The following is a 22,258-nucleotide window of genomic DNA, read 5'->3' as shown; positions in this document are numbered from 1 at the left end:
GCGAGTGTGACGGGGAGAGTGTGATGGGGGAGTGTGTGATGGGGAGAGAGTGATGGAGAGAGTATGACAGAGAGAGTGTGACGGAGAGAGAGACGGGTGGAGAGTGTGACGGGGATTGTGTGGCAGGGGAGAGGGTGACGGGGGAGTGTGTGACGGGGGAGTGTGTGATGGGGAGAGTGTGATGGGGTGAGTGTGATGGGGAGTGAGTGACGGGGAGAGAATGACGGGGAGAGAGTGACAGAGAGAGTGTGATGGGGAGAATGTGACGGGGGGAGAGTGACGGGGGGAGTGTGTGACAGGGATTGTGTGACGGGGAGAGTGAGACAGAAGGAGAATGTGACAGGGAGAGAGTTACTGGGAAAGTGTGACGTGGAGAGTGTGATGGGGAGAGTGTGATGGGGAGATTGTGACGGGGAGAGTGTGATTGGGAGAGTGTGATGGGGAGAGTGTGACGGGGAGAGTGTGACGGGGAGGGAGTGATGGGGGAGTGTGTGACGGGGAGAGTGTGACGTGGAAGAGTGTGACGGAGAGAATGATGGGGAGAGAGTGTGACGGGGATTGTGTGATGGGGGAAGAGTGTGACGGGGATGGTGTGACGGGAGAGTGTGATGGGAAGAGTTTGATGGGAGAGTGTGACGGGGAGAGTGTGACGGGGGAGAGTGTGACGGGGAGAGTGTGACAGGGGAGAGTGTGAAGGGGGAAGAGTATGATGGGGGAAGAGTGTGACGGAGAGAATGATGGGGAGAGAGTGTGACAGGGATTGTCTGAGGGGGGATAGTGTGACGGGGAGAGTGTGACAGGGGAGAGTGTGATGGGGAGAGTGTGATGGGGAGAGAGTGAGGAGAGAGTGTGACGGGGGAGAGTGTGATGGGGATTGTGTGATGGGAGAGTGTAATGGGGGAGTATGTGTCCGGGGAGTGTGTGACGGGGGACTGTGTGACGGTGGAGTGTGTGACGGGGAGAGTGTGACGGGGAGAGTGTGATGGAGAGAGTGTGACAGGGAAGAGTGTGACGGGGGAAGAGTGTGACGGGGAGAGTGTGACGGGGAGGGAGTGATGGGGGAGAGTGTGACGGGGGAGAGTGTGACGGGTAAGAGTGTGACGGAGAGAATGATGGGGAGAGAGTGTGACGAGGATTGTGTGATGGGGGAAGAGTGTGACGGGGAGGGTGACGGGTAGAGAGTGTGACGGGGATTGTGTGATGGGGGATAGTGTGACGGGGAGTGTGTGACGGGGAGAGTGTGACGGGGGAGTGTGTGATAGGGAGAGAGTGATGGAGAGAGTATGACAGAGAGAGTGTGACGGAGAGAGTGACGGATGGAGAGTGTGATGGGGATTGTGTGACAGGGGAGAGTGTGACGGGGGAGTGTGTGACGGGTGAGTGTGTGACGGGGGGAGAGTGTGATGGGGTGAGTGTGATGGGGAGTGAGTGATGGGGAGAGAATGACAGGGAGAGAGTGACAGAGAGAGTGTGATGGGGAGAGTGTGACGGGGGGAGAGTTTGACGGGAATGTGTGACGGGAAAGTGTGACGGGAGAGAGTGATGGGGGAGAGTGTGACGGGGGAGAGTGACGGGGAGATTGTGATGGGGAGATTGTGACGGGGAGAGAGTGACGAGGTGAGTGTGATGGAGACAGTGATGGGGGAGAGTTTGACGGGGATTGTGTGATGGGGGAAGAGTGTGACGGGGAGGGTGTGATGGGAGAGTGTGATGGGGGAGAGTTTGATGGGAGAGTGTGACGGGGAGAGTGTGACGGGGGAGAGTGTGACGGGGAAGAGTGTGACGGGGCAAGAGTGTGACGGGGAAGGGTGTGACGGAGAGAATGATGGGGAGAGAGTGTGACAGGGATTGTGTGAGGGGGAATAGTGTGACGGGGAGAGTGTGACAGGGTAGAGTGTGATGGGAAGAGTGTGACGGGGAGGGAGTGATGGGGGAGAGTGTGACGGGGGAGAGTGTGACGGGGAAGAGTGTGACGGAGAGAATGATGGAGAGAGAGTGTGACAAGGATTGTGTGATGGGGGAAGAGTGTGACGGGGAGGGTGTGATGGGAGAGTGTGATGGGGGAGAGTTTGATGGGAGAGTGTGACGGGGAGAGTGTGACGGGGGAAGGGTGTGATGGAGAGAATGATGGGGAGAGAGTGTGACAGGGATTGTGTGAGGGGGGATAGTGTGACGGGGAGAGTGTGACAGGGGAGAGTGTGATGGGAAGAGTGTGACGGGGAGAGAGTGACGGAGAGAGTGTGACGGAGAGAGTGTGACGGGGGAGAGTGTGACGGGCATGTGTGATGGGGAGAGTGTAACGGGGGAGTGTGTAACGGGGGAGTGTGTGACGGGGGAGAGTGTGATGGGGAGAGTGTGATGGGGAGAGTGTGACGGGGAGAGTGTGACGGGGAGAGTGTGACGAGGCGATTGTGACGGGGAGAGTGTGACGGGGGAGTGTGTGATGGGGAGAGAGTGATGGAGAGAGTATGGCAGAGAGAGTGTGACGGAGAGAGTGACGGGTAGAGAGTGTGACGGGGATTGTGTGATGGGGGATAGTGTGACGGGGAGTGTGTGACGGGGAGAGTGTGACGGGGGAGTGTGTGATAGGAAGAGAGTGATGGAGAGAGTATGACAGAGAGAGTGTGACGGAGAGAGTGACGGGTGGAGAGTGTGACGGGGATTGTGTGACAGGGGAGAGTGTGACGGGGGAGTGTGTGACGGGTGAGTGTGTGACGGGGGGAGAGTGTGATGGGGTGAGTGTGATGGGGAGTGACTGACGGGGAGAGACTGACGGGGAGAGAGTGACAGAGAGAGTTTGACGGGGAGAGTGTGACGGGGAGAGTGTGACGGGGGAGAGTGTGACGGGGAGATTGTGATGGGGAGTGAGTGACGGGGAGAGAATGACAGGGAGAGAGTGACAGAGAGAGTGTGATGGGGAGAGTGTGACGGGAGGAGAGTTTGACAGGAATGTGTGACGGGAAAGTGTGACGGGGTGAGAGTGATGGGGGAGAGTGTGACGGGGGAGAGTGACGGGGAGATTGTGATGGGGAGATTGTGATGGGGAGAGAGTGACGAGGTGAGTGTGATGGAGACAGTGACGGGGGAGAGTTTGACGGGGATTGTGTGATGGGGCGAGTGTGTCGGAAAAGTGTGATGGGGGAGAATGTGATGGGAGAGTGTGATGGGGAGATTGTGATGGGGAGAGAGTGACGAGGGGAGTGTGACGGAGACAGTGACGGGAGAGTGTGATGGGGGGAGAATTTGATGGGAAAGTGTGATGGGAGAGAGTGTGTCGGGGAGAGTGTGACGGTGAGAGTGTGACGGGGAGAGAATGACGGGGAGAGAGTGACGGGGGAGTGTGTGATGGGGAGATTGTGATGGAGAGAGTGAGATGGAAAGAGAGTGTGATGGTGAGAGAGTGACTGGGAAAGTGTGAAGTGGAGAGTGTGACATGGGGAGAGTGAGATGGGGTGAGTGTGACAGGGAAAGTGACTGGGTAAGTGTGACGGGGAGAGTGTGATGGGAGGAGAGTGTGACGCGGAGAGAGTGACTGGGAATGTGTGACGGGGGGACTGTGACGGGGGGAGAGTGTAATGGGGAGAGTGACGTGGAGAGTGTGATGGAGAGAGTGTGACGGGGAGAGTGTGACGGAGAGAGTGTGACGGGAGAGTGTGATGGGGGGAGAATTTGATGGGAAAGTGTGATGGGGGAGTGTGTGACGGGGAGAGTGTGACGTGGAAGAGTGTGACGGAGAGAATGATGGGGAGAGAGTGTGACGGGGATTGTGTGATGGGGGAAGAGTGTGACGGGGATGGTGTGACGGGAGAGTGTGATGGGAAGAGTTTGATGGGAGAGTGTGACGGGGAGAGTGTGACGGGGGAGAGTGTGACGGGGAGAGTGTGACAGGGGAGAGTGTGACGGGGGAAGAGTATGACGGGGGAAGAGTGTGACGGAGAGAATGATGGGGAGAGAGTGTGACAGGGATTGTGTGAGGGGGGATAGTGTGATGGGGAGAGTGTGACAGGGGAGAGTGTGATGGGGAGAGTGTGATGGGGAGAGAGTGAGGAGAGAGTGTGACGGGGGAGAGTGTGACGGGGATTGTGTGATGGGAGAGTGTAATGGGGGAGTATGTGTCCGGGGAGTGTGTGACGGGGGAGTGTGTGACGGGGGAGTGTGTGACGGGGAGAGTGTGACGGGGAGAGTGTGATGGGGAGAGTGTGACAGGGAAGAGTGTGACGGGGGAAGAGTGTGACGGGGAGAGTGTGACGGGGAGGGAGTGATGGGGGAGAGTGTGACGGGGGAGAGTGTGACGGGGAAGAGTGTGACGGAGAGAATGATGGGGAGAGAGTGTGACGAGGATTGTGTGATGGGGGAAGAGTGTGACGGGGAGGGTGTGATGGGAGAGTGTGATGGGGGAGAGTTTGATGGGAGAGTGTGACGGGGAGAGTGTGACGGGGGAAGAGTGTGACGGGGAAGAGTGTGACGGGGCAAGAGTGTGACGGGGGAAGGGTGTGACGGAGAGAATGATGGGGAGAGAGTGTGACAGGGATTGTGTGAGGGGGGATAGTGTGACGGGGAGAGTGTGACAGGAGAGAGTGTGATGGGAAGAGTGTGACGGGGAGAGAGTGACGGAGAGAGTGTGACGGAGAGAGTGTGACGGGGGAGAGTGTGACGGGCATGTGTGATGGGGAGAGTGTAACGGGGGAGTGTGTAACGGGGGAGTGTGTGACGGGGGAGAGTGTGATGGGGAGAGTGTGATGGGGAGAGTGTGACGGGGAGAGTGTGACGGGGAGAGTGTGACGAGGCGATTGTGACGGGGAGAGTGTGACGGGGGAGTGTGTGATGGGGAGAGAGTGATGGAGAGAGTATGGCAGAGAGAGTGTGACGGAGAGAGTGACGGGTAGAGAGTGTGACGGGGATTGTGTGATGGGGGATAGTGTGACGGGGAGTATGTGACGGGGAGAGTGTGACGGGGGAGAGTGTGATAGGGAGAGAGTGATGGAGAGAGTATGACAGAGAGAGTGTGACGGAGAGAGTGACGGATGGAGAGTGTGATGGGGATTGTGTGACAGGGGAGAGTGTGACGGGGGAGTGTGTGACGGGTGAGTGTGTGACGGGGGGAGAGTGTGATGGGGTGAGTGTGATGGGGAGTGAGTGATGGGGAGAGAATGACAGGGAGAGAGTGACAGAGAGAGTGTGATGGGGAGAGTGTGACGGGGGGAGAGTTTGACGGGAATGTGTGACGGGAAAGTGTGACGGGGAGAGAGTGATGGGGGAGAGTGTGACGGGGGAGAGTGACGGGGAGATTGTGATGGGGAGATTGTGACGGGGAGAGAGTGACGAGGTGAGTGTGATGGAGACAGTGATGGGGGAGAGTTTGACGGGGATTGTGTGATGGGGGAAGAGTGTGACGGGGAGGGTGTGATGGGAGAGTGTGATGGGGGAGAGTTTGATGGGAGAGTGTGACGGGGAGAGTGTGACGGGGGAGAGTGTGACGGGGAAGAGTGTGACGGGGCAAGAGTGTGACGGGGAAGGGTGTGACGGAGAGAATGATGGGGAGAGAGTGTGACAGGGATTGTGTGAGGGGGGATAGTGTGACGGGGAGAGTGTGACAGGGGAGAGTGTGATGGGAAGAGTGTGACGGGGAGGGAGTGATGGGGGAGAGTGTGACGGGGGAGAGTGTGACGGGGAAGAGTGTGACGGAGAGAATGATGGGGAGAGAGTGTGACAAGGATTGTGTGATGGGGGAAGAGTGTGACGGGGAGGGTGTGATGGGAGAGTGTGATGGGGGAGAGTTTGATGGGAGAGTGTGACGGGGAGAGTGTGACGGGGGAAGGGTGTGATGGAGAGAATGATGGGGAGAGAGTGTGACAGGGATTGTGTGAGGGGGGATAGTGTGACGGGGAGAGTGTGACAGGGGAGAGTGTGATGGGAAGAGTGTGACGGGGAGAGAGTGACGGAGAGAGTGTGACGGAGAGAGTGTGACGGGGGAGAGTGTGACGGGCATGTGTGATGGGGAGAGTGTAACGGGGGAGTGTGTAACGGGGGAGTGTGTGACGGGGGAGAATGTGATGGGGAGAGTGTGATGGGGAGAGTGTGACGGGGAGAGTGTGACGGGGAGAGTGTGACGAGGCGATTGTGACGGGGAGAGTGTGACGGGAGAGTGTGTGATGGGGAGAGAGTGATGGAGAGAGTATGGCAGAGAGAGTGTGACGGAGAGAGTGACGGGTAGAGAGTGTGACGGGGATTGTGTGATGGGGGATAGTGTGACGGGGAGTGTGTGACGGGGAGAGTGTGACGGGGGAGTGTGTGATAGGGAGAGAGTGATGGAGAGAGTATGACAGAGAGAGTGTGACGGAGAGAGTGACGGGTGGAGAGTGTGACGGGGATTGTGTGACAGGGGAGAGTGTGACGGGGGAGTGTGTGACGGGTGAGTGTGTGACGGGGGGAGAGTGTGATGGGGTGAGTGTGATGGGGAGTGACTGACGGGGAGAGACTGACGGGGAGAGAGTGACAGAGAGAGTGTGACGGGGAGAGTGTGACAGGGATTGTGTGAGGGGGGATAGTGTGACGGGGAGAGTGTGACAGGGGAGAGTGTGATGGGAAGAGTGTGACGGGGAGAGAGTGACGGAGAGAGTGTGACGGAGAGAGTGTGACGGGGGAGAGTGTGACGGGCATGTGTGATGGGGAGAGTGTAACGGGGGAGTGTGTAATGGGGGAGTGTGTGACGGGGGAGAGTGTGATGGGGAGAGTGTGATGGGGAGAGTGTGACGGGGAGAGTGTGACGGGGAGAGTGTGACGAGGCGATTGTGACGGGGAGAGTGTGACGGGAGAGTGTGTGATGGGGAGAGAGTGATGGAGAGAGTATGGCAGAGAGAGTGTGACGGAGAGAGTGACGGGTAGAGAGTGTGACGGGGATTGTGTGATGGGGGATAGTGTGACGGGGAGTGTGTGACAGGGGAGAGTGTGACGGGGGAGTGTGTGACGGGTGAGTGTGTGACGGGGGGAGAGTGTGATGGGGTGAGTGTGATGGGGAGTGACTGACGGGGAGAGACTGACGGGGAGAGAGTGACAGAGAGAGTGTGACGGGGAGAGTGTGACGGGGAGAGTGTGACGGGGGAGAGTGTGACGGGGAGATTGTGATGGGGAGTGAGTGACGGGGAGAGAATGACAGGGAGAGAGTGACAGAGAGAGTGTGATGGGGAGAGTGTGACGGGGGGAGAGTTTGACGGGAATGTGTGACGGGAAAGTGTGACGGGGAGAGAGTGATGGGGGAGAGTGTGACGGGGGAGAGTGACGGGGAGATTGTGATGGGGAGATTGTGACGGGGAGAGAGTGACGAGGTGAGTGTGATGGAGACAGTGACGGGGGAGAGTTTGACGGGGATTGTGTGATGGGGCGAGTGTGTCGGAAAAGTGTGATGGGGGAGAATGTGATGGGAGAGTGTGATGGGGAGATTGTGATGGGGAGAGAGTGACGAGGGGAGTGTGACGGAGACAGTGATGGGAGAGTGTGATGGGGGGAGAATTTGATGGGAAAGTGTGATGGGAGAGAGTGTGTCGGGGAGAGTGTGACGGTGAGAGTGTGACGGGGAGAGAATGACGGGGAGAGAGTGACGGGGGAGTGTGTGACGGGGAGATTGTGACGGAGAGAGTGAGATGGAAAGAGAGTGTGATGGTGAGAGACTGACTGGGAAAGTGTGAAGTGGAGAGTGTGACATGGGGAGAGTGAGATGGGGTGAGTGTGACAGGGAAAGTGACTGGGTAAGTGTGACGGGGAGAGTGTGATGGGAGGAGAGTGTGACGCGGAGAGAGTGACTGGGAATGTGTGACGGGGGGACTGTGACGGGGGGAGAGTGTAATGGGGAGAGTGACGGGGAGAGTGTGATGGAGAGAGTGTGACGGGGAGAGTGTGACGGGGAGAGTGTGACGGAGAGAGTGTGACGGGTGAGAGTACGATGGGGAGAGTCAGATGGAGAGAGTGTGATGGGGAGATTGTGATGGAGAGAGTATGATGGGGAGAGAGTGATGGAGAGAGTGTGACGGAGAGAATGTGACGGAGAGAGTGTGACGGAGAGAGTGTGACAGGGGAGAGTGTGATGGGGAGAGTGTGACGGGGAGAGTGTGACGGGGAGATTGTGACGAGGCGAGTGTGACGGGGAGAGTGTGACGGGGGAGTGTGTGATGGGGAGAGAGTGATGGAGAGAGTATGACAGAGAGAGTGTGACGGAGAGAGTGATGGGTGGAGAGTGTGACGAGGATTGTGTGACAGGGGAGAGTGTGACGGGGGAGTGTGTGACGGGGAGATTGTGACAGGGAGAGTGTGATGGGGAGAGTGTGACAGGGAAGAGTGTGATGGGGGAAGAGTGTGACGGAGAGAATGATGGGGAGAGAGTGACGGAGAGAGTGTGACGGAGAGAATGTGACGGAGAGAGTGTGACGGAGAGAGTGTGACAGGGGAGAGTGTGATGGGGAGAGTGTGACGGGGAGAGTGTGACGGGGAGATTGTGACGAGGCGAGTGTGACGGGGAGAGTGTGACGGGGGAGTGTGTGATGGGGAGAGAGTGATGGAGAGAGTATGACAGAGAGAGTGTGACGGAGAGAGTGATGGGTGGAGAGTGTGACGAGGATTGTGTGACAGGGGAGAGTGTGACGGGGGAGTGTGTGACGGGGAGTGTGTGACAGGGGAGAGTGTGATGGGGTGAGTGTGATGGGGAGTGACTGACGGGGAGAGAATGACGGGGAGAGAGTGACAGAGAGAGTGTGATGGGGAGAGTGTGATGGGGGAAAGTGACGGGGGGAGAGTCTGACAGGGATTGTGTGACGGGGAGAGTGAGACAGAAGGAGAGTGTGATGGCGAGATTGTGACAGGGAGAGTGTGATGGGGAGAGTGTGACAGGGAAGAGTGTGATGGGGGAAGAGTGTGACGGAGAGAATGATGGGGAGAGAGTGTGACAGGGATTGTGTGAGGGGGGATAGTGTGACGGGGAGAGTGTGACAGGGGAGAGTGTAATGGGGAGAGTGTGATGGGGAGAGAGTGACGGAGAGAGTGTGACGGAGAGAGTGTGACGAAGAGAGTGTGACGGGGGAGAGTGTGACGGGGATTGTGTGATGGGGAGAGTGTAACGGGGGAGTGTGTGTCGGGGGAGTGTGTGGCGGGGGAGTGTGTGACGGGGGAGAGTGTGACGGGGAGAGTGTGACGGGGAGAGTGTGATGGGGAGAGTGTGACGGGTGAGAGTATGATGGGGAGAGTCAGATGGAGAGAGTGTGATGGGGAGATTGTGTTGGAGAGAGTATGATGGGGAGAGAGTGACGGAGAGAGTGTGACGGAGAGAATGTGACGGAGAGAGTGTGACGGAGAGAGTGTGACAGGGGAGAGTGTGATGGGGAGAGTGTGACGGGGAGAGTGTGACGGGGAGAGTGTGACGGGGAGAGTGTGATGGAGGAGAGTGTGATGGGGAGAGTGTGATGGGGAAAGTGTGATGGGAAAGTGTGACGGGGTGAGAGTGTGACGGGGGAGAGAGTGATGAGGTGAGTGTGAGAGGGAGAGTGTGATGGGGGAGTGTGAAGGGGAAAGTGTGACAGGAGGAGAGTGTGATTGGAGAATGTGACGGGGAGAGTGTGATGGAGTGATTGTGATGGAGAGAGTGACAGGGGGAGAGTGTGATGGGGGATTGTGTGACGGGGGAGAGTGTGATGGGGGTGAGTGTGATGGGGGAGTGTGTGACCGGGGAGAGTGTGATGGGGGAGAGTGTGACGGGGTGAGAGTGACAGGAAGAGAATGATGGGGAGAGAGTGACAGAGAGAGTGTGATGGGGAGAGTGTGACGGGGATTGTGTGATGGGGAGAGTGTAACGGGGGAGTGTGTGTCGGGGGAGTGTGTGGCGGGGGAGTGTGTGACGGGGGAGAGTGTGACGGGGAGAGTGTGACGGGGAGAGTGTGATGGGGAGAGTGTGACGGGTGAGAGTATGATGGGGAGAGTCAGATGGAGAGAGTGTGATGGGGAGATTGTGTTGGAGAGAGTATGATGGGGAGAGAGTGACGGAGAGAGTGTGACGGAGAGAATGTGATGGAGAGAGTGTGACGGAGAGAGTGTGACAGGGGAGAGTGTGATGGGGAGAGTGTGACGGGGAGAGTGTGACGGGGAGAGTGTGACGGGGAGAGTGTGATGGAGGAGAGTGTGATGGGGAGAGTGTGATGGGGAAAGTGTGATGGGAAAGTGTGACGGGGTGAGAGTGTGACGGGGGAGAGAGTGATGAGGTGAGTGTGAGAGGGAGAGTGTGATGGGGGAGTGTGAAGGGGAAAGTGTGACAGGAGGAGAGTGTGATTGGAGAATGTGACGGGGAGAGTGTGATGGAGTGATTGTGATGGAGAGAGTGACAGGGGGAGAGTGTGATGGGGGATTGTGTGACGGGGGAGAGTGTGATGGGGGTGAGTGTGATGGGGGAGTGTGTGACCGGGGAGAGTGTGATGGGGGAGAGTGTGACAGGGTGAGAGTGACAGGAAGAGAATGATGGGGAGAGAGTGACAGAGAGAGTGTGATGGGGAGAGTGTGACGGGGAGAGTGTGTCAGGGATTGTGTGACGGGGGAGAGTGTGACGGGGGAGAGCTTGACGAGGGAGAGTGTGACGAGGGAGAATGTGACGGGAAGAGTGTGATGGAGAGAGTGTGATGGGAGATTGTGATGGGTGGAGAGTGTGATGGGGGAGATTATGATGAGGTGAGTGTGAGAGGGAGAGTGCGATGGGAGAGTGTGATGTGGAGAGTGTGAAGGGGAAAGTGCGACAGGAGGAGAGTGTGACTGGAGAGTGTGATGGGTGGAGAGTGTGATGGGAGAGTGTGACGGGGGAGAGTGTGACGGGAGGAGAGTGTGACGGGGGGAGAGTGTGATGAGGTGAGTGTGAGAGTGAGAGTGTGATGGGAGAGTGTGATGGGGAGAGTGTGACGGGGGAGAGTGTGATGGGGGGAGAGTGTGACGGGGGAGAGTGTGATGGGGGAGAGTGTGATGAGGTGAGTGTGAGAGGGAGAGTGCGATGGGAGAGTGTGATGTGGAGAGTGTGAAGGGGAAAGTGCGAAAGGAGGAGAGTGTGACTGGAGAGTGTGATGGGTGGAGAGTGTGATGGGAGAGTGTGGCGGGGGAGAGTGTGACGGGAGGAGAGTGTGACGGGGGAGTGTGATGGGTGGAGAGTGGGATGAGGTGAGTGTGAAGTGGAGTGTGTGACAGGGAGAGAGTGACGGGTAGAGTGTGATGGAGTGATTGTGATGGAGAGAGTGACGGGGTGAGAGTGTGACGGGGATTGTGTGATGGGGTGTGTGTGATGGGGGAATGTGTGACGGGGGGAGAGTGTAACGGGATAAGTGTGATGGGACAGAGTGACGGGAAGAGAATGACAGGGAGAGAATGACGGGGAGAGAGTGACAGAGAGAGTAGTGTGACGGGGAGAGTGTGACGGGGAGAGTGTGACGGGGAGAGTGTGATGGAGGAGAGTGTGATGGGGAGAGTGTGATGGGGAAAGTGTGATGGGGAAAGTGTGACGGGGTGAGAGTGTGACGGGGAGAGAGTGATGAGGTGAGTGTGAGAGGGAGAGTGTGATGGGGGAGTGTGAAGGGGAAAGTGTGACAGGAGGAGAGTGTGACTGGAGAATGTGACGGGGAGAGTGTGATGGAGTGATTGTGATGGAGAGAGTGACGGGGGGAGAGTGTGATGGGGGATTGTGTGACGGGGGAGAGTGTGATAGGGGTGAGTGTGATGGGGGAGTGTGTGACCGGGGAGAGTGTGATGGGGGAGAGTGTGACGGGGTGAGAGTGACAGGAAGAGAATGATGGGGAGAGAGTGACAGAGAGAGTGTGATGGGGAGAGTGTGACGGGGAGAGTGTGTCAGGGATTGTGTGACGGGGGAGAGTGTGATGTGGGAGAGCTTGACGAGGGAGAGTGTGACGAGGGAGAATGTGACGGGAAAAGTGTGATGGAGAGAGTGTGATGGGAGAGTGTGATGGGTGGAGAGTGTGATGGGAGAGTGTGACGGGGGGAGAGTGTGACGGGGGAGAGCGTGATGGGGGAGAGTGTGATGAGGTGAATGGGAGAGTGTGATGTGGAGAGTGTGAAGGGGAAAGTGCGACAGGAGGAGAGTGTGACTGGAGAGTGTGATGGGTGGAGAGTGTGATGGGAGAGTGTGACGGGGGAGAGTGTGACGGGGGAGAGTGTGACGAGAGGAGAGTGTGACGGGGGGAGAATGTGATGAGGTGAGTGTGAGAGGGAGAGTGTGATGGGAGACTGTGATGGGGAGAGTGTGAAGGGGGAGAGTGTGATGGGGGAGTGTGTGACGGGGGGAGAGTGTAACGGGATAAGTGTGATGGGAGAGAGTGACGGGAAGAGAATGACGGGGAGAGGATGACGGGGAGAGAGTGACAGAGAGAGTGTGATGGGGAGAGTGTGACGGGGAGAGTGTGACGGGTAGAGTGTGATGGGGAAAGTGTGTTGGAGGAGAGTGTGATGGGGAGAGTGTGATGGGGACAGTGTGATAGGGGGAGAGTGATAGGGAGAGAGTGACGGGGAGAGTGTGACAGAGAGAGTGTGACGGAGAGAGTGACGGGAAAAGTATGACGGGGAGAGTCTGACAGGGAGAGTGTGACAGGAAGAGTGTGAAAGGGAGAGAGTGATAGGGAGCGAGTGACGGGGAGAGTGTGAAGGAGAGAGTGTGACGGAGAGAGTGACGGGGAGAGTTTGACGGGGAAGCGTGTGATAGGGAGAGTGTGACGGTGAGAGTGTGATAGGGAGAGTGTGATGGAGAGAGTGTGATGGGAGAGTGTGATGGGTGGAGAGTGTGATGAGGTGAGTGTGAAGGGGAGTGTGTGACAGGGAGAGAGTGACGGGTAGAGTGTGATGGAGTGATTGTGATGGAGAGAGTGACGGGGTGAGAGTGTGACGGGGATTATGTGACAGGGGAAGAGTGTGATGGGGGTGAGTGTGATGGGGGAGTGTGTGACCGGGGAGAGTGTGATGGGGGAGAGTGTGACGGGGTGAGAGTGACAGGAAGAGAATGATGGGGAGAGAGTGACAGAGAGAGTGTGATGGGGAGAGTGTGACGGGGAGAGTGTGTCATAGAATGTGTGACAGGGAGAGTGTGACGGGAGAGAGCTTGACGAGGGAGAGTGTGACGAGGGAGTGTGTGATGGGAAGAGTGTGATGGAGAGAGTGTGATGGGAGAGTGTGATGTGGAGAGTGTGAAGGGGAAAGTGCGACAGGAGGAGAGTGTGACTGGATAGTGTGATAGGTGGAGAGTGTGATGGGAGAGTGTGACGGGGAGAGTGTGACGGGAGGAGAGTGTGACGGGGGGAGAGTGTGATGAGGTGAGTGTGAGAGGGAGAGTGTGATGGGAGAGTGTGATGGGGAGAGTGTGACGGGGGAGAGTGTGATGGGGGAGTGTGTGACGGGGGGAGAGTGTGACGGGGGGAGAGTGTGATGAGGTGAGTGTGAGAGGGAGAGTGTGATGGGAGAGTGTGATGGGGAGAGTGTGACGGGGGAGAGTGTGATGGGGGAGTGTGTGACGGGGGGAGTGTGTAACGGGATAAGTGTGATGGGAGAGAGTGACGGGAAGAGAATGACGGGGAGAGGATGACGGGGAGAGAGTGACAGAGAGAGTTTGATGGGGAGAGTGTGATGGGGAGAGTGTGATAGGGGGAGAGTGATAGGGAGAGAGTGACGGGGACAGTGTGACAGAGAGAGTGTGACGGAGAGAGTGACGGGGAAAGTATGACGGGGAGAGTCTGACAGGGAGAGTGTGACAGGAAGAGTGTGATAGGGAGAGAGTGATAGGGAGAGAGTGACGGGGAGAGTGTGACGGAGAGAGTGTGACGGAGAAAGTGACGGGGAGAGTTTGACGGGGAAGCGTGTGATGGGGAGAGTGTGACGGTGAGAGTGTGATAGGGAGAGTGTGACGGAGAAAGTGTGGTGGGAGAGTGTGATGGGTGGAGAGTGTGATGAGGTGAGTGTGAAGGGGAGTGTGTGACAGGGAGAGAGTGACGGGTAGAGTGTGATGGAGTGATTGTGATGGAGAGAGTGACGGTGTGAGAGTGTGACGGGGATTGTGTGACGGGGGAGAGTGTGATGGGGGAATGTGTGACGGGGGGGAGTGTAACGGGATAAGTGTGATGGGAGAGAGTGACGGGAAGAGAATGACGGGGAGAGAATGATGGGGAGAGTGTGACGGGGAGAGTGTGATGGAGGAGAGTGTGATGGGGAGAGTGTGATGGGGAAAGTGTGATGGGGAAAGTGTGACGGGGTGAGAGTGTGACGGGGGAGAGAGTGATGAGGTGAGTGTGAGAGGGAGAGTGTGATGGGGGAGTGTGAAGGGGAAAGTGTGACAGGAGGAGAGTGTGACTGGAGAGTGTGATGGGAAGAGTGTGATGGAGTGATTGTGATGGAGAGAGTGACGGGGGATAGCGTGATGGGGATTGTGTGACGGGGGAGAGTGTGATGGGGGTGAGTGTGATGGGGGAGTGTGTGACCGGGGAGAGTGTGATGGGGGAGAGTGTGATGGGGTGAGAGTGACAGGAAGAGAATGATGGGGAGAGAGTGACAGAGAGAGTGTGATGGGGAGAGTGTGACGGGGATTATGTGATGGGGAGAGTGTGATGGGGGAGTGTGTGACGGAGGGAGAGTGTAATGGGATAAGTGTGATGGGACAGAGTGACGGGAAAAGAGTGACGGGGAGAGAATGACGGGGAGAGAGTGACGGAGAGAGTGTGATGGGGAGAGTGTGACGAGGAGAGTGGGATGGGGAGAGTGTGGCGGGGAGAGTGTGATTGGGAAAGGGTGATGGAGGAGAGTGTGATGGGGAGAGTGTGATGGGGAGAGTGTGATAGGGAGAGAGTGACGGGGTGAGTGTGACGGAGAGAGTGTGACGGGGAGAGTGTAATAGGGAGAGTGTGATGGGGAGAATGTGACGGGACGAGTGTGACTGGAAGAGTGTGGTGGGAGAGTGTGACTGGGTGAGTGTGACGGAGAGAGTGTGACGGAGAGAGTGTGATGGGAGAGAGTGTGATGGATGGAGAGTGTATGGGAGAGTGTGACGGGGGGGAGTGTGATGAGGTGAGTGTGAGAGGGAGAGTGTGATGGGAGAGTGTGATGGGGAGAGTGTGACGGGGGAGAGTGTGATGGGGAGAGTGTGACGGGGTGAGTGTGACGGAGAGAGTGTGACGGAGAGAGTGTGATGGGAGAGAGTGTGATGGATGGAGAGTGTATTGGAGAGTGTGACGGGGGGGAGAGTGTGACGGGGGAGAGTGTGATGAGGTGAGTGTGAGAGGGAGAGTGCGATGGGAGAGTGTGAAGGGGAGAGTGTGACGGGGGAGAGTGTGATGGGGAGAGTGTGACGGGAAGAGTGTGACTGGAAGAGTGTGGTGGGAGAGTGTGACGGGGTGAGTGTGACGGAGAGAGTGTGACGGAGAGAGTGTGATGGGAGAGAGTGTGATGGATGGAGAGTGTATTGGAGAGCGTGACGGGGGGGAGAGTGTGACGGGGAGAGTGTGATGAGGTGAGTGTGAGAGGGAGAGTGCGATGGGAGAGTGTGAAGGGGAGAGTGTGAAGGGGAAAGTGCGATAGGAGGAGAGTGTTACTGGAGAGTTTGATGGGTGTAGAGTGTGATGGGAGAGTGTGACGGGGGAGAGTGTGACGGGGGAGAGTGTGATGAGGTGAGTGTGAGAGGGAGAGTGTGATGGGAGAGTGTGATGGGGAGAGTGTGACGGGGGAGAGTGTGAAGGGGGAGTGTGACGGGGGGCGAGTGTAACGGGATAAGTGTGATGGGAGAGAGTGACGGCAAGAGAATGACGGGGAGAGAATGACGGGGAGAGAGTGATGGGGAAAGTGTGATGGAGGTGAGTGTGATGGGGAGAGTGTGATGGGGAGAGTGTGATAGGGGGAGAGTGATAGGGAGAGAGTGACGGGGAGAATGTGACAGAGAGCGTGTGACGGAGAGAGTGATGGGGAAAGTATGACGGTGAGAGTCTGACAGGGAGAGTGTGATGGGCGGAGAGTGTGATGGGAGAGTGTGATGGGGGGAGAGTGTGACGGGGGGAGAGTGTGACGGGGGTAGAGTGTGATGGGGGAGAGTGTGATGAGGTGAGTGTGAGAGGGAGAGTGCGATGGGAGAGTGTGATGGGGAGAGTGTGAAGGGGAAAGTGCGACAGGAGGAGAGTGTGACTGGAGAGTGTGATGGGTGGAGAGTGTGATGGGAGAGTGTGATGGGGAGAGAGTGTGACGGGAGGAGAGTGTGACGGGGCGAGAGTGTGATGAGGTGAGTGTGAGAGGGAGAGTGTGATGGGAGAGTGTGATGGGAGAGTGTGATGGGGAGATTGTGAAGGGGAAAATGCGACAGGAGGAGAGTGTGATGGGGGTAGAGTGTGACGGGGATTGTGTGACAGGGATTGTGTGATGGGGGAGAGTTTCACGGGGAGAGTGTGATGGCGGAGTGTGTGACGGGGGAGAGTGTGACGGGGTGAGTGTGATGGGGGAGAGTGACGGGAAGAGAATGACGGGGAGAGAGTGACAGAGAGAGTGTGATGGGGAGAGTGTGATGGGGGGAGAGTGTGACAGGGAGAGTGTGATGGGGAGAGTGTGACGGGAAAAGTGTGACAGGGAGAGTGTGACGGGGGAGAGCGTGACGAGGGAGAGTGTGACGAGGGAGAGAGTGACGGGGAGAGTGTGATGGGGAGAGTGATAGGGAGAGAGTTTTGGGGAGAGTGTGACGGGGAGAGTGTGATGGAGAGAGTGACGGTGAGAATTTGATGGCGGAGAGTGTAATGGGGAGAGTGTGTCGGTGAGAGTGTGATAGGGAGAGAGTGACAGGGAGAGTGTGACGGAGAGAGTAATGGGGAGAGTTTGACGGGGATTGTGTGACGGAAAGAGTGAGCCGGAAGCAGAGTGTGACGGGGGAGATTGTGATAGGAGGAGAGTGCGACGGGGAGAGAGTGACGGGGGGAGAGTGTGACTGGGAGACTGTGACTGGGAAAGTGTGATGGAGGAGAGTGTGATGAGGAGAGTGTGACGGGGGGAGAGTGTAATGGGATAAGTGTGATGGGACAGAGTGACGGGAAAAGAGTGACGGGGAGAGAATGACGGGGAGAGAGTGACGGAGAGAGTGTGATGGGGAGAGTATGACGAGGAGAGTGGGATGGGGAGAGTGTGACGGGGAGAGTGTGATTGGGAAAGTGTGATGGAGGAGAGTGTGATGGGGAGAGTGTGATGGAGAGAGTGTGATAGGGAGAGAGTGACGGGGAGAGTGTGACGGAGAGAGTGTGATGGGGAGAGTGTGATAGGGAGAGTGTGATGGGGAGAGTGTGACGGGAAGAGTGTAACTGGAAGAGTGTGGTGGGAGAGTGTGACGGGGTGAGTGTGCCGGAGAGAGTGTGACGGAGAGAGTGTGATGGGAGAGAGTGTGATGGATGGAGAGTGTATGGGAGAGTGTGACGGGGGGGAGAGTGTGACGGGGGAGAGTGTGATGAGGTGAGTGTGAGAGGGAGAGTGCGATGGGAGAGTGTGAAGGGGAGAGTGTGAAGGGGAAAGTGCGATAGGAGGAGAGTGTTACTGGAGAGTTTGATGGGTGTAGAGTGTGATGGGAGAGTGTGATGGGGGAGAGTGTGACGGGGGGAGAGTGTGATGAGGTGAGTGTGAGAGGGAGAGTGTGATGGGAGAGTGTGATGGGGAGAGTGTGACGGGGGAGAGTGTGATGGGGGAGTGTGACGGGGGGAGAGTGTAATGGGATAAGTGTGATGGGAGAGAGTGACGGCAAGAGAATGACGGGGAGAGAATGACGGGGAGAGAGTGACAGAGAGAGTGTGATGGGGGGAGTGTGACGGGGAGAGTGTGACGGGTAGAGTGTGATGGGGAAAGTGTGATGGACGAGAGTGTGATGGGGAGAGTGTGATGGGGAGAGTGTGATAGGGGGAGAGTGATAGGGAGAGAGTGACGGGGAGAGTGTGACAGAGAGAGTGTGACAGAGAGAGTGACGGGGAAAGTATGACGGGGAGAGTCTGACAGGGAGAGTGTGATGGGCGGAGAGTGTGATGGGAGAGTGTGATGGGGGAGAGTGTGATCAGGTGAGTGTGAGAGGGAGAGTGCGATGGGAGAGTGTGATGGGGAGAGAGTGTGACGGGAGGAGAGTGTGACGGGGGGAGAGTGTGATGAGGTGAGTGTGAGAGGGAGAGTGTGATGGGAGAGTGTGATGGGAGAGTGTGATGGGGAGATTGTGAAGGGGAAAATGCGACAGGAGGAGAGTGTGACGGGGGAAGAGTGTGATGGAGCGAATGTGACGGAGAGAGTGACGGGGGTAGAGTGTGACGGGGATTGTGTGACAGGGATTATGTGATGGGGGAGAGCTTGACGTGGAGAGTGTGATGGCGGAGTGTGTGACGGGGGAGAGTGTGACGGGGTGAGTGTGATGGGGGAGAGTGACGGGAAGAGAATGATGGGGTGAGAGTGACAGAGAGAGTGTGATGGGGAGAGTGTGATGGGGAGAGTGTGACGGGAAAAGTGTGACAGGGAGAGTGTGACGGGGGAGAGCGTGACGAGGGAGAGTGTGACGAGGGAGAGAGTGACGGGGAGAGTGTGATGGGGAGAGTGTGACGAGGAGAGTGGGATGGGGAGAGTGTGGCGGGGAGAGTGTGATTGGGAAAGGGTGATGGAGGAGAGTGTGATGGGGAGAGTGTGATGGGGAGAGTGTGATAGGGAGAGAGTGACGGGGTGAGTGTGACGGAGAGAGTGTGACGGGGAGAGTGTAATAGGGAGAGTGTGATGGGGAGAATGTGACGGGACGAGTGTGACTGGAAGAGTGTGGTGGGAGAGTGTGACTGGGTGAGTGTGACGGAGAGAGTGTGACGGAGAGAGTGTGATGGGAGAGAGTGTGATGGATGGAGAGTGTATGGGAGAGTGTGACGGGGGGGAGTGTGATGAGGTGAGTGTGAGAGGGAGAGTGTGATGGGAGAGTGTGATGGGGAGAGTGTGACGGGGGAGAGTGTGATGGGGAGAGTGTGACGGGGTGAGTGTGACGGAGAGAGTGTGACGGAGAGAGTGTGATGGGAGAGAGTGTGATGGATGGAGAGTGTATTGGAGAGTGTGACGGGGGGGAGAGTGTGACGGGGGAGAGTGTGATGAGGTGAGTGTGAGAGGGAGAGTGCGATGGGAGAGTGTGAAGGGGAGAGTGTGACGGGGGAGAGTGTGATGGGGAGAGTGTGACGGGAAGAGTGTGACTGGAAGAGTGTGGTGGGAGAGTGTGACGGGGTGAGTGTGACGGAGAGAGTGTGACGGAGAGAGTGTGATGGGAGAGAGTGTGATGGATGGAGAGTGTATTGGAGAGCGTGACGGGGGGGAGAGTGTGACGGGGAGAGTGTGATGAGGTGAGTGTGAGAGGGAGAGTGCGATGGGAGAGTGTGAAGGGGAGAGTGTGAAGGGGAAAGTGCGATAGGAGGAGAGTGTTACTGGAGAGTTTGATGGGTGTAGAGTGTGATGGGAGAGTGTGACGGGGGAGAGTGTGACGGGGGAGAGTGTGATGAGGTGAGTGTGAGAGGGAGAGTGTGATGGGAGAGTGTGATGGGGAGAGTGTGACGGGGGAGAGTGTGAAGGGGGAGTGTGACGGGGGGCGAGTGTAACGGGATAAGTGTGATGGGAGAGAGTGACGGCAAGAGAATGACGGGGAGAGAATGACGGGGAGAGAGTGATGGGGAAAGTGTGATGGAGGTGAGTGTGATGGGGAGAGTGTGATGGGGAGAGTGTGATAGGGGGAGAGTGATAGGGAGAGAGTGACGGGGAGAATGTGACAGAGAGCGTGTGACGGAGAGAGTGATGGGGAAAGTATGACGGTGAGAGTCTGACAGGGAGAGTGTGATGGGCGGAGAGTGTGATGGGAGAGTGTGATGGGGGGAGAGTGTGACGGGGGGAGAGTGTGACGGGGGTAGAGTGTGATGGGGGAGAGTGTGATGAGGTGAGTGTGAGAGGGAGAGTGCGATGGGAGAGTGTGATGGGGAGAGTGTGAAGGGGAAAGTGCGACAGGAGGAGAGTGTGACTGGAGAGTGTGATGGGTGGAGAGTGTGATGGGAGAGTGTGATGGGGAGAGAGTGTGACGGGAGGAGAGTGTGACGGGGCGAGAGTGTGATGAGGTGAGTGTGAGAGGGAGAGTGTGATGGGAGAGTGTGATGGGAGAGTGTGATGGGGAGATTGTGAAGGGGAAAATGCGACAGGAGGAGAGTGTGATGGGGGTAGAGTGTGACGGGGATTGTGTGACAGGGATTGTGTGATGGGGGAGAGTTTCACGGGGAGAGTGTGATGGCGGAGTGTGTGACGGGGGAGAGTGTGACGGGGTGAGTGTGATGGGGGAGAGTGACGGGAAGAGAATGACGGGGAGAGAGTGACAGAGAGAGTGTGATGGGGAGAGTGTGATGGGGGGAGAGTGTGACAGGGAGAGTGTGATGGGGAGAGTGTGACGGGAAAAGTGTGACAGGGAGAGTGTGACGGGGGAGAGCGTGACGAGGGAGAGTGTGACGAGGGAGAGAGTGACGGGGAGAGTGTGATGGGGAGAGTGATAGGGAGAGAGTTTTGGGGAGAGTGTGACGGGGAGAGTGTGATGGAGAGAGTGACGGTGAGAATTTGATGGCGGAGAGTGTAATGGGGAGAGTGTGTCGGTGAGAGTGTGATAGGGAGAGAGTGACAGGGAGAGTGTGACGGAGAGAGTAATGGGGAGAGTTTGACGGGGATTGTGTGACGGAAAGAGTGAGCCGGAAGCAGAGTGTGACGGGGGAGATTGTGATAGGAGGAGAGTGCGACGGGGAGAGAGTGACGGGGGGAGAGTGTGACTGGGAGACTGTGACTGGGAAAGTGTGATGGAGGAGAGTGTGATGAGGAGAGTGTGACGGGGGGAGAGTGTAATGGGATAAGTGTGATGGGACAGAGTGACGGGAAAAGAGTGACGGGGAGAGAATGACGGGGAGAGAGTGACGGAGAGAGTGTGATGGGGAGAGTATGACGAGGAGAGTGGGATGGGGAGAGTGTGACGGGGAGAGTGTGATTGGGAAAGTGTGATGGAGGAGAGTGTGATGGGGAGAGTGTGATGGAGAGAGTGTGATAGGGAGAGAGTGACGGGGAGAGTGTGACGGAGAGAGTGTGATGGGGAGAGTGTGATAGGGAGAGTGTGATGGGGAGAGTGTGACGGGAAGAGTGTAACTGGAAGAGTGTGGTGGGAGAGTGTGACGGGGTGAGTGTGCCGGAGAGAGTGTGACGGAGAGAGTGTGATGGGAGAGAGTGTGATGGATGGAGAGTGTATGGGAGAGTGTGACGGGGGGGAGAGTGTGACGGGGGAGAGTGTGATGAGGTGAGTGTGAGAGGGAGAGTGCGATGGGAGAGTGTGAAGGGGAGAGTGTGAAGGGGAAAGTGCGATAGGAGGAGAGTGTTACTGGAGAGTTTGATGGGTGTAGAGTGTGATGGGAGAGTGTGATGGGGGAGAGTGTGACGGGGGGAGAGTGTGATGAGGTGAGTGTGAGAGGGAGAGTGTGATGGGAGAGTGTGATGGGGAGAGTGTGACGGGGGAGAGTGTGATGGGGGAGTGTGACGGGGGGAGAGTGTAATGGGATAAGTGTGATGGGAGAGAGTGACGGCAAGAGAATGACGGGGAGAGAATGACGGGGAGAGAGTGACAGAGAGAGTGTGATGGGGGGAGTGTGACGGGGAGAGTGTGACGGGTAGAGTGTGATGGGGAAAGTGTGATGGACGAGAGTGTGATGGGGAGAGTGTGATGGGGAGAGTGTGATAGGGGGAGAGTGATAGGGAGAGAGTGACGGGGAGAGTGTGACAGAGAGAGTGTGACAGAGAGAGTGACGGGGAAAGTATGACGGGGAGAGTCTGACAGGGAGAGTGTGATGGGCGGAGAGTGTGATGGGAGAGTGTGATGGGGGAGAGTGTGATCAGGTGAGTGTGAGAGGGAGAGTGCGATGGGAGAGTGTGATGGGGAGAGAGTGTGACGGGAGGAGAGTGTGACGGGGGGAGAGTGTGATGAGGTGAGTGTGAGAGGGAGAGTGTGATGGGAGAGTGTGATGGGAGAGTGTGATGGGGAGATTGTGAAGGGGAAAATGCGACAGGAGGAGAGTGTGACGGGGGAAGAGTGTGATGGAGCGAATGTGACGGAGAGAGTGACGGGGGTAGAGTGTGACGGGGATTGTGTGACAGGGATTATGTGATGGGGGAGAGCTTGACGTGGAGAGTGTGATGGCGGAGTGTGTGACGGGGGAGAGTGTGA

General features: G+C 57.3%; 1 protein-coding gene across 1 annotated transcript in view; it reads right to left on the bottom strand.

Annotated features, from left to right (window-relative positions):
* endou (endonuclease, polyU-specific) overlaps window positions 1–22,258 on the bottom strand; it is a 113,400-nt gene that overhangs the window by 63,553 nt on the left and 27,589 nt on the right. The gene's annotated exons all lie outside the window — the stretch shown is intronic.

The sequence above is a fragment of the Pristiophorus japonicus genome, chromosome 11 (genome assembly GCF_044704955.1).
Source record: "Pristiophorus japonicus isolate sPriJap1 chromosome 11, sPriJap1.hap1, whole genome shotgun sequence".
NCBI classification, from domain to species: Eukaryota; Metazoa; Chordata; class Chondrichthyes; family Pristiophoridae; genus Pristiophorus; species Pristiophorus japonicus.
This window is presented reverse-complemented; position numbering and strand designations above follow the sequence as displayed.